The sequence below is a fragment of the Aedes aegypti genome, chromosome 2 (genome assembly GCF_002204515.2).
Source record: "Aedes aegypti strain LVP_AGWG chromosome 2, AaegL5.0 Primary Assembly, whole genome shotgun sequence".
Classification (NCBI taxonomy): domain Eukaryota; kingdom Metazoa; phylum Arthropoda; class Insecta; order Diptera; family Culicidae; genus Aedes; species Aedes aegypti.
Window position 1 is genome coordinate 72,301,836 of NC_035108.1, and position 16,692 is coordinate 72,318,527.

General features: G+C 36.8%; 1 protein-coding gene across 2 annotated transcripts in view; it reads left to right on the forward strand.

Moving 5' to 3' along the window:
• The first annotated feature begins 232 nt into the window (after positions 1-232).
• Positions 233-16,692, forward strand: part of LOC5565651 — a 60,648-nt gene continuing 44,188 nt past the window's right edge. The window contains exon 1 of one of the 2 annotated variants that reach the window (XM_021841208.1): positions 233-481. The gene's annotated coding sequence lies outside the window, so the exon portion shown is untranslated. The remainder of the gene's footprint in view (positions 482-16,692) is intronic. The other variant, XM_021841211.1, reaches the window with a different exon arrangement.

Consider the following 16,692-nt stretch of genomic DNA (forward strand, 5'->3'; position numbering starts at 1 on the left):
ATGAAACATGCATAATTAGCGTGTCATGCAACACCGTCGTCGCCGTGCGGCGGATACATTTTCGTTCGAGAGCTGCTACACGCGCCACGCGTATGCGCATTGCGCACCACGAGCATCATTTCTCTTGTCATCGCGATCAGAGCGACCGACTGGTGATAGTAGGAGGACCAAGGCAAGAAAATCGCGAACTCGCCCGCAAGCCATCAGCTGAGCATAACTTTGGTCGACCGCCTTGGACTGTGTCTTGGCTCAGCTCAGTCAGTCTCGTGCAGATCGCCAGTGAAGGTGCTACTACAGAGAGTGAGTTTCGCGTACGCGTGTCGCCCAAAGCTATATCAATCCCGTGTGTGAGTTTTGCAGTTCTCTTTCCTGCTACGACGGTGCTTTGTTTAGCCGTATAACTATATAGCTGGCCAGTGGTTTGGCGAACGTGAGAAATTTGTGTCGCAAAATCGATAAGGTGTGCAGCTGCTCTTACAAGGTACATTTGCTTCAAACAGTTTAATTTATGCATTGAATGGGCGTCCAAGTATCGAAGAACAGAGAGTTGGCGTTTGGTTAGGTTCTATCTTGTAAGTAAACTCTAATGCTCTCTAATGGCTATCAAACGATGAGCGAAAAAATCGATTATTTTAGCAAATCGATGTTTGAGCATTCTTACTGATTCTTCAAAGATATCGAGAGAAAGTGTAGAATCTACATTATCAATTCAAAACCATCTTCATCCATCGCGAAATAACAAAGGCAATAGGGCAACAGAGAGGTCGTGCGATTACCGTGATGAAAAAAGAACAAAGGCATATATATTGCTAGGGTGGGAGACAATATGAAATTGCAAAGCTTCTTATCAGTAGTGACCGCTTCAAGTTGTTTATGGAAGTAGCACGTGCTTGTAGGGTTTCGACGTCACTATTATTTCACGCCTGTCGTCGTGAAATTGTGAATGAACTCCTCCAAATCGAATCTGTTTTTGCCCATATGACCGGGGGTTCCGTTCAATTTTGTGCGTCGTGCAAAGGTAAATTTGCAGCAGAAAAGAAACTTCCAGTAACTTTTGGAGAAGCACGTCGTTGCACCCAACCCGAGTCAAACAGCAACCCAAGCGGAGAGTGTATACAAAATATTCGTCAGAAAGGGGCATATAGAAGAAAAAAAAGCGATAGCCGTGAGATGCACAGCTGAATGGAAATTTCCAGCACTTTCAATCCAGCGGACAATATTTATCGTATGGACTCGTTAAAAAGTATTTAAAGCATTCAAACAGTATATGTTTGGATAAGTCATAAGCGAGAATTCAGTTTGCTCGAGCTACCAATAGTGGACATGAGAAGTAGTTGAACCGGCTTTTTTACGACACATACGTGAGATCGAGCTGAGCTGAGCATACTATCCAATGTTTTAATTTTAGTCGTTCTCATCTATTAGATAAAACAAGAACTGCAAACTGCATTCGGTTAGTCTGCATGAACCGCATGAGCCGGCAAGTGTAACATTGCCAACCTACCTACTGACTGAGTTTCAACTGAAGCGATGTTGAGAAGTTGAGAAAAAACGAGCTAACAGATGTAGGTACGAGAATCCAAAGAAGAAACCTAAAATTCATTGCTTCTTGAATCTTGGGTCGAGAATGTAAGGTCTGCCGGAGAGGAGACTGCGCTGGACCGGTTTGAAGCAATTGAGTTAATTGGTTGTTAACTGGAGTGGGGAATACAAACGAATCAGCTGTCTCGGCGTAATTTGAGAAATTGTTTGAAGACTCAAATATATTACAATTAATAGAGAAGCCTTGTGCAGCTGATGCTCAGTTGGAAGATAGACGTTTATAAGGATACGTTAATTAATTACTTCACGCAAAATTTTTTGTACTTTCGTACCTCCCTCAATCCCCCGATGTTAAATTTTTGTACGGAGACAAGGAAGATTTTGTATGGACGTCACACTTCCTGGACACCTTCCCTCCCTTAAAAGCGAGACGTAATTAGATACATTTTTTTAGGAATCGTATATAGATTGAGATCTCGGTCAGGTCAATGGTCATCTTATCAGGCTGATAATAGAGAAGTGAGATTGAGGACATAATAGACACATTAAGAGAATGCTTATTTTAAGATTAAAGTCGGTCTTTCACAAAGTTGTTTGTATTAGTTTGGCCTTTTGTTTGGTGTTATTCAGAATGTGGACCACCCTTTTTTATAGAAATTGTGTAACTAACTTTGTTATTTATAGAAATTATAGTACACATGCTTCAACAAAGTTTAATTTAAATCAACTTTGACAAAATAAGTTTTCTTGCATCTCTTAAATTAACCGCTTTAGAGCTTTTTCCCTACGGTGACATAGGGTGGTCCAAACAAAACTGATTTTCTGGCTCTAACGTATTCAATTTAAATATCTCATCAAAGTAGTCTATGAAACACTTTTAGAGCTTTGAAAAATGCGTAATTTGCTGAGTGAAGAAACTCACTATCTCTTTCTGTTTTGGGAGTTATTGTTGTTTTTCTCGCAAAAACATGCCTACTTTGATTGTGAATATAGGTAAAATACATTCAATTTCGGAAACTGTTGCCAGTAACAAGGACTTTGAATCCTTGAAGTACCAGAACATATTACCCTAGCCCGACAAACAAGATGGGACTAGGGTTCAAATTGGTAGATCTTACCCCGTAACGCACCACGTAAAGGTGATCTATCCGCTTTACGGGATTTTTTTTCTATATTAATAAAAATGGAATGGTGTTTATATGCTACGAAATGTCTTGAGACCGAGTTAATGGAATTACCAAATTCTTTCACTGTTACATTCGACAAGGGTTTCGACGTGTTTGTGTGAAGTAAAAGTTTAGGAGACTAATCTTTAATAGTTGAAAAACGAAACAGCCTACTTGATGGCAAGACAAAATTTTCCGGGTCCACTTGTTTCTTATAAATATACTTGTCATAGCCAGTTCTTGAATTTTGGAAAAATCACGTGGCTCTTCCCAGTACAGTAGTTCAGAAACGTGAATCCAAGCAGCCTATGTTGGATGCATGAATATTCTAAATCATTAGTGTCACTAAATCATTAGTGTCACAGGCTATCAATGCGGGAAATGCAGCGGAACCCGAGCAGAAGAAAATAACTTCTGAATACCAAACTGAGGTATTCCATACCAGATAATTTCCAATACTTGCAACCAGAATGAGGTATGAAGGAGCCCTGCATAAGAGGTAAAATACCTCAAATAATATCTCAAGCATATTCTACGAACACCAAACTGATAATTAGATCAGGTATTGTAATACCTCAATAATACTTGATTGATTTCCATATAAAAGTGAAATTTTTCAATAGTAGTTCAATACCTCCACCCGAGGAGGAATAAATAACTCCCCGATAACTTATGAATACCATATTTTGGTATCATACCAAAATTAGGTATTGTTCAGTTGTCATACCTCAATTTTATATCAAAATGGTATTGAAAAAAAAACTTTAAAACAATTAAAAATACTTCATTGAGATATTAGACAGCTATTGAGGTCTGCTGGAGGTATTGAACTACTATTGAAAAATTTCACTTTTATATGGAAATCAATCAAGTATTATTGAGATATTACAATACCTGATCTAATTATCAGTTTGGTGTTCGTAGAATATGCTTGAGATATTATTTGAGGTATTTTATCTCTTGTGCAGGGCTCCTTCATACCTCATTCTGGTTGTAAGTATTGGAAATTATCTGGTATGGAATACCTCAGTTTGGTATTCAGAAGTTATTTTCTTCTGCTCGGGCAGCAGACCTCAATAGCTGTCTAATACCTCAATAAAGTATTTTTAATTGTTTTCAAGTTTTTTTTTCAATACCATTTTGATATCAAATTGAGGTATGACAACTGAACAATACCTAATTTTGGTATGATACCAAAATATGGTATTCATAAGTTATCGGGGAGTTATTTATTCCTTCTCGGGGAAAAAGAACATTTTTCTACAGTAATTTTTGGTTGCTTTAAGCAACAGGTGTTTTGCTATTTTCAGGGCTTTTTGCCTACAGCATTGATGGGCGTGAATTTCACTAGCTTCGCTGACTGTGATTTGCTCTGCTCGGCTACTGTAGAGTGAATTTCAAGATTCTTCCCAACCCTGGTCATAGCTTATCATAAATTGTTTCTACTGTTTAAAGATGATCATTATAATAATCCATTCAAGTGTTAACCTCAGAATTGGCTTTTTTCGGGGTATCCTGTTCTTACATACAGTGGGATTCCGATTTTAGCAACAAAGTAGAAAATTTCAGTTGCCAAAATTGGAACCCTTTTATGTTTATCAATTGGTTTCACGAATATCATTAGGATGTTGTTCCCCCAAGCAACTAAAAGTTTTGATATTACTTAACAATCGAACTCAGAAGTTCACATTTAGTTTAGATCTAGTTCCGTGGAACTTTATTGCTGATTAATAAGATCGTATGTATGTCAAAGAACTTATATGTACATCATCCTTGTGGAACCATATGATGACCAAACTTAGGAACGGTCTATTTCGAAGCTGATTTCTATAAGGTAGGACTATGCTATAGACCCGTAATATTACCCGTAATCTATAGACCCGTAATATTAATTATGAGAGTCGTTTCACATATTTATTATCGCCTGTATTGAATGATTTCCTATGCTTTATGTACACTATTGAATGGTTATCGAATCAACGAACTTCCAATTACCCCAGCCACACACATGTTATAATTGTGTATTATCAACTGATATATGACCAAAATTAGTCATATATTAGTTGATAATACACAATTATAACATGTGTGTTGCTCGGGTTTATGAACATAAATATCAGTTTATCTTTTGAGCCCTAGCGTCAAATTTGACGAAATCTGGTAAATTTGAAATTTCTCTTCAAAAATGTTGTAATTCCGCCCTAATTTCCGTCATTAATCTTTAGGTGCTCGTTACGGATCTGCAGAAGTCCGCTAGGACTCTGAAATAATTTACTAGGAATCCACAGGATCCCGCCTAGGATATCCGGAGAATCTCTTTAAGGATTCTGATATAAATATGCTGACATCTACTCAGGAGCTCGATGAGAATTTTGAAGATATAGTTTAGAATTTTAAGATTTCGTTGCGAAATTCTCAAAAGTCTTTTGGGACTACTAAAGCTAGTGTAAGCAATACTCGAATTAAACTGGAATCTTTTACGGAATCTTTGTAATTTTGCTAGGAATAAGCAATTATATTTTCTCGGTATCCCATAAGAAACTCCTAATGGCCGCTAGAAGTCCCAGATACCACTAAGTACCCTCAGATTCTCCAGAATTAAGATAGGTAATTCCCAGATCCTGTTAAGGAAAGGATCATTTTGACAATTTTATGCGGTCCGTATCATAGATTAAAAATCTTGATATGCCTCGCGGTATACTGAAGGCAAGTATAGAATGCTGGATCGTCACTTAAAACATCGAACGTCATACAGAATCTCAACCAAAGAGAGAACGGAGCTATATATAAAGGACGCTGAGAATCAACATAAATACTCATACCACAGTAAAACAGCTACAAAACACACATAACGCACACATATACGCACAAGGTTTTACTGCATTTTCGATAGAGAAACGCCAATTAAGTTAATGATTTGCATTTACTACGGACGAAATTTATGATTAAAACTCTCTGTGAGTCAAAGAGTTCGTGTTGCTATTGTGTCAGTGTTTGCGTTTTGTTCAAACGAGCTGCTAAAAAAAATGATTTTTATTAAGCAGCACCTACCGGCAAACTGCAGTGAGCTGGTCATACAGTATGAATGTCTAAGAAAAGATGTTTGAACTCTAGTTGAGATACTTATAAATGGGTTATAAATTTCATGAAACATCGCAATCACATGACCATCCCGAAATAAATAAATGCATTTGGGAGCCCAAGTAGTTGGAGGGATTTGAGGAAATATCGACGAAGATGGACATCTGGAAAGAAGTTGACATGAAGCTAATCTGCTGTTCAAAAGACTAAAACTAAAACCACGATTATATTTACAAAAAATTACAATTTTCAAAAGATATTAAAAAATGTTGCCAAAAATGGATCCATTTTGTTGCCAAAATCGGGGGATGCCATAAATGGAGCATGCCAAAAACAGATCCTACTGTACTATGATTCCAAATTAAAAACTGCCCTAGTAACCATGGAGCATTACATCATTGCTTATATATCTGCATTGCCGTAAGCCTACCATTAAAGTAGTTTAAAAGTGGAAAAAGGCCCTGATATAGTCGAACTGGGGCTCAGATAGCCGTAGCGGTAAACGCGCAGCTATTCAGCATGACCAAGCTGAGGGTCGTGGGTTCGAATCCCACCGGTCGAGGATCTTTTCGGGATGGAAATATTCTCGACTTCCCAGGGCATAGAGTATCTTCGTACCTGCTACACGATATACACATGCAAAAATGGTCATTGGCATAGAAAGCTCTCAGTGAATAACTGTGGAAGTGCTCATAAGAACACTAAGCTGAGAAGCAGGCTCTGTCCCAGTGGGGACGTAATGCCAGAAAGAAGAAGAAGAAGTCGAACTAATGCAAGAATGTTTATAAAGCAACCAAGCAATTCATAAACTAATATTAGTGCATTGATACATTTATAATGTAGCGTTAATGCTTTTTTGCTTGCCAGCCCTTGTAATTTGCCGAATAAAAGCAAAGTCGCATCAGTATTGTTGATATGGAGTAGAATACGTGCAATGTTATAATGTTTGGTGTTACTTGGGTGATCCAAAACTCAAAGTTTCAAAATTTTCCTTAACCTGTAACTATTTTTCAAACACGATTGAAACTAGCATGGGCCCAATGAGAATATATAGAGTACATATTCTCATTGCTTCGGACCGAACTGTCACTATGTGAATTAAAATGTCATCGAGTCTACTGATTGAAATCTTTATTGGTCATTTATAATATGAACATCTACTGATTTCAGTGTAGACGGGGTTGGTGGTCTGATGGCTACCGCTTCTGCTTCATATGCAGAAGGTCATGGGTTCAATCCCAGGCCCGTCCCTTTCCTCGTACTTTGTAGTTGTATATCTCTCACTTGCTTCTATCTTTCATTCTAAATATATCACACTCAAACTATTCGTTCATAGCAAACGCTAGAACCAGAGACGGACAAGAAACCGTTTCCCTAACGCTTCCTACTTCCACGCGCACGCCATTCTTACGCCTGATACATAGGCAGTCTGCTAACCACAAAAGCAAACCTCTCTGCCATGCCTTTCCCCCAATCCATACACTCCCGCATGAACTGACGTGGATGCAGTGGAATATACGGTCTACGTGGGAGTCAGTTCAATGCATCATCAATTCCTCCCCCTTCCCCTCATTGGTCAGCATTCTGACGTGGCAGGTGCCATTGTTGCCTGAAAATAGAGAAGATCACCAGCACTTATACACTGAGGATGCCTGTTAGTCCCAAGCAGTCATTCGGTTGGTTCCTTGTGTAAGTGCAGCTGATCTGGCGATACTGGAGTGCATCCACGGGCGGCCAATCAAGCTCAAGCTCAAGCTCAAGCTCAAGAACATCTACTGATTTCAGTGTATAATGACCATTACGCAACAATTTTCATTACACAACTATTTTTAGTTGCGTAATGAGTCATAACACAACAATTTTTTGAAATTCCAACATAATGAAGCTCGCATTTAGAAACTATTTCTGATATTATGGATGCGACAGAAATCAGGACAAACATTTTTTTTTATATATTTTTTCTCAATCTCCAAGCGTCGCGACTAATACTTGAATAGTGCGCTGTGTTCATAAACATCGTAAGAATGTAGCGCCACATACATCATTATGACAGTTATGTCAGGAACGAGTGACACGTCGCGTGTCCCACACGCGCGTTCCCATTTGGTGGGCGCGCGACAATACCCTCAATTGACCTTTTACGAAGTTGCAAAAAATATTGTACGCAACTCGTTGCAGAACCTGATTTTTTCAGCCCTTTCGGCAAGTCTCGTGCAGTATAAATTATAATGATTCTGAAATCACAAAAGTGTTTAAGGTACTTGTCAGTGTTTCTTTATTCATTTCTTCACAAACAATAAGTTAATTTGGTTACCAATCGCAATTAGGCTTTTATCATATACTGAAAGAAATATTCATACCATGAGGAACAAGTAAAAGTAGAAAAATATATGATAAAAATAATGAGGGGGGATCCCCCTGTACCAGACAGCACTTTATACCAAACTAATTCGAAAATTTTGAAATCATGGTCTAATCTAGATAGTGTGTTAGAAGAAAAAAAAGCTGTTATTGAATATCGTTAAAAAATTGACGTGTCGCCTCAAATTTGAGCCCAATTCGTAATTATTTTGATTGGTGCAAACTAATTTGGATCACACAAGTAAGATCGAATATAATCATAATTTGAAAGCATGAAAGTATTTTGTACCACATTTAAACCAAAGACAAATTAAAGACCTCCATGTCCCTTGCAGTTGCCCAAAATTTTATGGCTCATAAGGTAATCTAGAATGCCGTGAAGAGTGTACTGCGATCTGTCAAACTTGGGTACCTTTTGCTCTACCGAGGGACGGAATGCAGTACTAGAAGTGGTACCCAATCTGAGCCCGAGTGCGACGGACCTGTTTAAACTAAATGTAAAAATAACTACAATTTTAGTCAAGCACCTTCTGCCCCCAGTTTCGGACAGCTTGATTTGTTATATGACATATTTGTATTTTTTGCACCAGTGTCCCAAAATACATTTATTTTTCATGGATTCCGTCAATCATGGTTTCAAACATGCAATAAAACTAAGAAGAATGAACATTCAGAACAACATCGTAAAATGTGTTATTTTTCATCATAAATTAAAATTCAATATGTTCTTGTAAATGTTTCAAATGCATTAAAATACTAACTATTTAAATTGGCTAATTTGATACTAGAATAAATCATCAAAATGTAATGCCAAAATACATATTTTCATTTTTAAATTTATTTGCGCTACAAAAATGACAATTTTTATCATAATTATTTTTTAAATTATAAATGGGAGTGTCCGGTACTGAGGAATCTCCCCCTAACTTTCCTGCCTTTTTGCCTCACATCCACTTCTCCTAGGCTGATATTATCAGCAGATTTCATACATGGCTTAATTCTAAAACCTTGCATTAAGCAGACTTATTTTATCGTTCATTGATTTATTTAAGCCAAGACAACTCAGCTCACATGTTTTTTGGCGGACTTTCTTGTACACTTATCGATTCTTTAGTCTTGAAATGCTTCTTCTGTCGCTTCCATAGTGAATAGAAGAACAAATTATATTCGACTTCCATAGTGAATAGAAGAACAAATGATTTTACTTACCTTAGTGAATGGATAAAACAAACGATTTTGCTTTCTATAGGTTTTAGAAACGTACTTAAAATCAAAAATATGATAAATCTACGTGAAAAGTAATAATTACAGTATGCATTTCTGAAATTTTGGAAAAATGGACATTTTCAGATAAACGAACTCATTGTACCCATATTCCCCACAAGCCGTGCTTAGAGACAACGTACTGACTACAACAATGTAAATAAAACCAGTTAAAACCTGAAATCCAGTTGAAACCTCAGCAAATATGATAATGATAATGGTGATGAATAGCGACTCGTTCGATGTACGCTGCTGGCCTTGGGCTCATGTCTGGAAGATATCTAGATGCTTGCAAATATGCAGTGCATCAGTAATTGGTTCTAAATAGCGGGAGAAGCGCACGTGAGTTTTGCACAACCACGTGCTTTGTGTCAATCGGAAATGGTCTGAAACTCGGATAAGCGATGATTTGTCGGATTGCGGCTTGTAAATGGCCTCTATCTGCCTATGACTGCATCCAGGAGATTGTGGATGATGAAATGTTGTCATTTATAAATACATTTTTTATGATAGTAAGTGCAGTTGGTATCAATCTGTTACAAGAGTTCAAGTAAGCAAACTTTAGTGATGAATCATTTTTCAATCGAGGACCGATTCTATCATAAATCACAATTGTAAACTTGAAATGTGGTATAATAAGTATCATGGGAAAATTACATTATGTTTAGAGAAACAGCTACATATTTGATTTTGAAGATTGATATTAATGCGCATACATTTGGAACTAAATCGCAGCTCACAGCAAACATTCAGTGAATTGTCAGACTGTTAGAATAATTACCTATAAAACGAAGCCAAACTTTGAATTCTAAAGTGCACAATTCTGAAGAATCTAACAACTGTTCGCGTTCAAAATCGATCAAATTGCTTGCTTGCTGGTGGTGACCTATCAGATTTTCAACGCGAAACGCTGTTTGGTTCTCAAGACTTGTGCTCTTGAGGAACTCAATGCCTGGTTTGTCATATACATATGTGAGCCAGGAATAATAATTCGATAATGAATCAGAATCAGAATCAGATCAGAATATTCAAGACTAACCAATAAATTGCCCAACATGTAGAACAACCAACACTCGAACACGAATCCAGTTTTATTGAACAGCTGGGATTGCATAACCAACAACGTTGACGGCGAAGATACCAGTAAAAACCGCTTCAACCTGGATCCTTTCTTCCGAATGCCGTTTGCTTGAGTATTAATCGATAAGCAGCACAGCTTTCGAAGCGAAATTAGAAAATTATTTTGTTACCAAACATGACTTATAGATATATGAAAATGACATGACTTTTTTTTAGAAAGAAAAGCAGATTTCGTGCGTCCATGAAAAACAACCGTCATCAATTTCCGCGATTAGGTTTTCGCACCAATACCCACCCAGTAGACGGTGTATGGTGTGATGTGAAAGTGACGCGGAAAATATGATTTTCGCAAGGCTTCGTTTTCATTTTCCACTTCAAGGTCGTCCGACTTTCGTAATTCATGAGCTCATGCTGATTTTGAGAATAGTTTACTACCCATAAAATCATACCCGTTCCATGCGGATTTTAAAACTCACATCTTTTTCATCGCAAAATATACACAGTTAACTTTCCATAACTCTATAACATTTGGCATTTGGTAAAATAAATACACTTTGTTTAGAAATGTTGTGAAAAATATGAAATTAGTGGAGTATCATACTGAAAAATAAGAATTAATCAGTTTCTACATGAACTTTTGACTCCCATAGGAACTGCAAAATTTGAGGTGCTCAAGTCTATTTATTTGTTAATCAATGAGTAATCTGTGCGGCTGTGCTAAATTTAAATGATGAGCAAAAATTTACTAGAAATTTACGAGCTTTATCTCTACATTTGCTTCAAAATTGAGTTGAGTTTTCAACATATCTTCCAATGATCTTTCAGGTTGACTAACAACATGATTTGATCGGTCAAATTGTGAAAATCTACCAAGTTGAATAGTCCCATAACGAAAGGTAGTCGCATATCAGTCTCAATGCAGATTTCCGCACCAGGTAACATAAAAATGACACATCGCCTCAACAGTTTTCTCGGAAAGGTATTGGAGTGGAAAGCAAAATATTAATGTGTCATGATGATTGTAGTACCTCCTGAAGTTTTTTTTTAAATGTGTATGGAATACAAGCTCGAGAACTCCTAAGCCAATTTTTCAATTGCCTGCTTTTTACAGATAGGACTGATTTGTGGCTCACGTAAGTTTGTGATAGGTCAACCGAATTCTATATGTTTTATTCCGGATCCCTCGCCGTGCTGCACTGAATGTTTTAGCTGTTGCATGTTAAAGTTATCGTGTCGGTTATGTCTGAGGTTTATGCAAATTGATTCTGTTTCTCACCTGGTTCCATATTTTACTGGAAGAAAGTGCAACTAAAAGCTATTTACACGATGCAAGCCTTCTCGCAGCCTACATTTGACAGCGTAAAATTTTCATAACGATTTCACTCCGTAATGCCCCTTCGTTGCACTTGGTAGCGTGTTTCGTAAACATTACGAAGGATATATTTAAAGTTGAGCTTTGCCACTTTGTTCATTCAACTTGAATGGTTGAAGATTTGAGCTTTGACAAAAGAACCAAAACATAGGCAAACAGATATCATACTCGATAAGTCTATTGTGTTTGTTTTACGAAGATTTGTTTGAGTGACAGTTTGAACAAGGAGTACATTACATCATTTTTCAGGTTTATTTTTTTATTCATGAGTAGCACAGCCTTAATTTTTGTTTATAGTAGCCTCAAGATTTGAGATTAATGTCTACCTCTTAGAAAAGATTAATGAATTCTTCAATACTCAACAGTCATTTCCTTGCGATTACTGAAGGTGTAATAGCTTAGGTACTGTAAGCTTTGTGATAACGTTCGTGGCTATAAATACCATGCTGGTCTATGACTTCTAGTAATGAAAATTTCCTTGGCTTCCCTGGACCTGAAGTATCATGCATATGCGAAAATGGATCTGAGAATAAATTCATGGCCCTCTGTGTAGTAAGCAGAAACAGTTGTCATTGGACTAAAGGCCTAATCTAAGATTATCATACATATAGTGCCCATCTGACCATGACATAAAGCTTAATGCCATTTTAAGTTCTTGTCCACTTATCTCTGACCAATATGTATGCTATTCTCGATTGATGCATGACTTTATGGTTTCTACAGTTCACATGAGGGACGGTTCACATGAATGTGTAATTGGAAAAAAATGGCTTTAGTTTGCATAATTTTACGTCTTCAGTCACGATACGTGATTTTTCAATGTTTGGTGTCTGCTCTTTGGTATGAACACGTAGCACTGGTATGCTGGACATTACTATCGCGGGTAAAACCTAAAAGCGGTTGATTCATTTAGGTTTTTGAAACCTATAACATTTATTTCCACTAGATACAAACCGTAGAAGAAATCAATGATATAGTACCGAACTCGGTAATTTCTTCTTCTTTCTGGCGTTACGTCCCAACTGGGACAAAGCCTGCTTCTCAGATTAGTGTTCTTATGAGCACTTCCACAGTTATTAACTGAGAGCTTTCTTTGCCGATTGACCATTTTTGCATATGTATATCGTGTGGCAGGTACGAAGCTACTCTATGCCCTGGGAATCGAGAAAATTTCCTTTACGAAAATATCCTCGACCAGCGGGATTCGAACCCACGACCCTCAGCATGGTCATGCTGAATAGCTGCGCGTTTACCGCTACGGCTATCTGCTCCCCCCCCCCCTCGGTAATTTACTTGTTCCAAAACCTCATATCCAGAAAGTTCTGATGGATTCTTTGTTTAGCTTGTTCATGACTGCTGCGTACCACAAGTAAGTCCCATGTATATGTATATAAGTAGATTGAATGGAGAAATTTACGAACTCTTTTCTTATACAAATATTTAGAACATTCCATAAAATTGATATACCTATGCTTATAAAAACTTAAGTCGCAATGAACCTTTATGATAGCCTCAATTTCTGTGTTACATGGTGTGGAAATGTGTAGTTGGACTGATTTCTTTTCATTATGGGACAATTACGACTTGGTGGTTCTCATCATTCAGCTTAAGCCTTAATTTAGGATTTATCTCTTAATTTCTAAATCTCTCTCCCAAGTACTTCTCCGGAATTGGAAAATAAATTAAACTCTTTATCATCTGTTCAATAACCATACAAGCTCATGTGAAGAACGATTGAGAATATCTATAGTGAAAATCCTGAGAAACTAATATAAAGAATAGTTACAAAAAGCTTGTTAAAACAAATTAAACAATCCTCTATGCTATTTTTGTTCATTTATTTTTCAATGGATGGTTTTCTTAAAATATCTACAGCCAACCCGGTAAATGTTCTAGGATAAATTGCCATGAGCGTTTCTGGATGGAACTTCCAGAATTATCAGAACTTCCATAGTGAATTATCAAAGGATTCTTGAAGAACTTTTGATGGAAGTCATGTATTAATCTAAAACCAGTCCCATCATGTTGCACGAGTGTGATGTGCTAGCGATTTCTGAAAGTGCGATAACTCTTGACTTGATATACCCAAGTAACATTAGTAGCCGAACAATTGTTTATTAAACTGAAATAAGCTTAAGAGTGATTTGTTCAGATCAGGGTTATCTATCAAAATATTGCTGAATTCCTTGACGATTTTCAAGGCCATTTCTATAGAACTCTCACAGTTAGTTCTTGAAAAATTATTTTACCAAACTCCCACTGATATTTGTGGCATTATTCATGAAAATATTTAGATCAGATTATGACGATTTTCTGATTGTTTTTTTTTTTTTGTTTTTTCAGGATTGATATTTGATGAAGTTTCTGCGTGATGAGACATTTTTCTAGAATCTTCAGTTTCATATGAAAACTTTTGCTATTAGTCACAAAAAACTACATAAATTAACAAATTTTTTGCTGTTCATCAATTTGTTATCTAGGAAATTAGAACAACCTGACTGGTTGTAAAGACAAGCAGTTTGGTCTCATTTCATTTTTAATTTTAAGTTACTTTTGTTTAATTTGTTCGATAATCCAAGTTGATACAATAAATGATCCCAAAGGCAGGGCTGATATTAGGTTTCTTTTTAGAGATTTTATCCCTTTTTAATCCAAGTCTCTAAACACTCTTTATTTTTCAATGGGAGGTCTCTTAAGTCTCTATTTAAATAAATGATCTCTAAAGTATCTTTTTTCCTAATACTGCTTGCATTGAATCCTGATGCAAAATTGCACAGGCTGCAGGGAAACTTTCAGATACAGGTCGGACTCGGTTATCCGGAGACTCGGTTATCCGGAGACTCGATTATCCGGTGACTCGATTATCCGGTATTTTGGGACTCGCTTATCCGGAATTTTGGACTCGATTATCCGGAATATGTTTTTTGATATATTTGTTTTTCAGTATTGCAATATACAATATGGATGGTTTAGCAGTTTTGGACGTAGGTAAGAAAAATGGGTTAGAAAAAGGGTTTTGTTGCGTACGCTGGTCAAAAAAAATTTCTTCTCAAGATCCCTAGTGTTCCTAGAAACAATTTCTGGCTACGCCACTGCATCATATAAATAACATAACGAAAAAAAATCTTCTTTTAGTGATTCAATTATCCGGAATGAAAAAAAAAATCGACACTCCGGTTGATCGAGTCCGACCTGTAGTATAACGGGTCCAACAGGTTCTTCAAGAATTTCGTCTCAGATTCCCCTAGGAATAGCTGCAGGAATTATCGTAGTGATTTTATTTAGAATTTTTGCCGGGTCTCCCATAAGTATCTCTTCTGAAATTTTTCTAGAGATATTTCAAAGGATACTTAGAAGAATTTCTTCAGAATCGTTCCAGGATTCCTTGAGAACTTCAAAGCTACTACCTCCAGTAATTTCCTCAGGTATTTTCTTGATTTTCTTTTCGAAAACTTGCCTTGAATTTCCACCAGATATTTTTTCACTAATCCTTCAACTGAATTCTCCAGTTGTTTCTCTAGGAGATCTTCTCCTGAGGAAATTCACAAACGTTTATTTCAGAGTTTTTGAAAAAAAAAATAGCTGAGGGGTTTTTCAAGAAACCCTGCAAGAGCAAGAATACATCCGCCTCTTCATGTGGATTCCTTCAAGAATTCATCTACGATTTATCCCAGAAATCCAAAATTTCTCAAGGGTTCCTTCGAAAAAATTCATTGTTTTGTTCTAGGAATTTCTCCAGCATTTCATCCAAGTATTACTCCTGCAGTTTTTCCAAACGTTTTTTAAAAGTTTTCCAAAAATTTCCCATGCAATTTTCGAAAGTTTATTTAAGTTTTCACTACAACAATTTTCCCAGTAATTCCTCCGATTATTCCTACACAAATTTCTATAGAAATTCTATCCCGAGATTCGAATGATTTTGTTTAGAAAATTATCTAGGAAATCTTCTGAAACTTGCTCAAGAGCCCAGCCGTTATTTCAGAGATCATTGTTCATTAAGAGTGACTTTAAAACTTCCACTAGTTTTATATGAAGATACTTCAGGATTTTCTTTAGAATTGCCTCACGGATTCATTCCTCAGAAAAATTCCATTGGCATTCTCCTGGAGAAAATCTCAAAGTATTACAGGAGGAATTTCTGAAGAAACCTTAGAAGAAATCTCTGGAGCATTTTCTGCAGGTATCTTTAGAGAAATGTCTAGTTGGAATCTTATATTAACTCTCAAAGACAGTTTTACAGTACATCCCTAGAAAAATGGTTGAATCATTGGATCTTGAAGAAGTTGGGACTTTGTTGAAAAATTCCACGAATAATTTTTGGAGGAATTCAGATGAGTCTTTGAAGAAATTCCATTCCTGTGGTTCTCCTTGGGTAAATCCAGGTTCTTAAGAAAATTCACCGGAAAATATCGTTAGAACGCTTGGAAACAGAAGAATTTCCTCAACTCAAAAGCGACCAAAATGTCACTTACATCCCTTGGCGAGTGAGCCCTATAGTAACTTGAAATGTCCAGTCTAGGATTCCATCGGGTTAAAATTTTTCTTATCTTCAATGTGTACAAAATATTTGCCACCGTTTGTCCTACCCATGGTTTCGAACTTGGACGCGCCTCTAATTACAAAAATTTAAACGAGTTCAAAAATTACAGAGCGTTAGACTTTAAACCCATTTTTCTCAAGGTATGAAAAATGTCACTTGGTCCACTCTGACTTAACGCCGACCAATTAAGAGTTGCTGAATCCATTGTCATTTACAGTTATACCCAAGTAACCATAAGCACTAATAATAAGCCCTTAATCAGCATCATAGATGCGTACATGCATTAT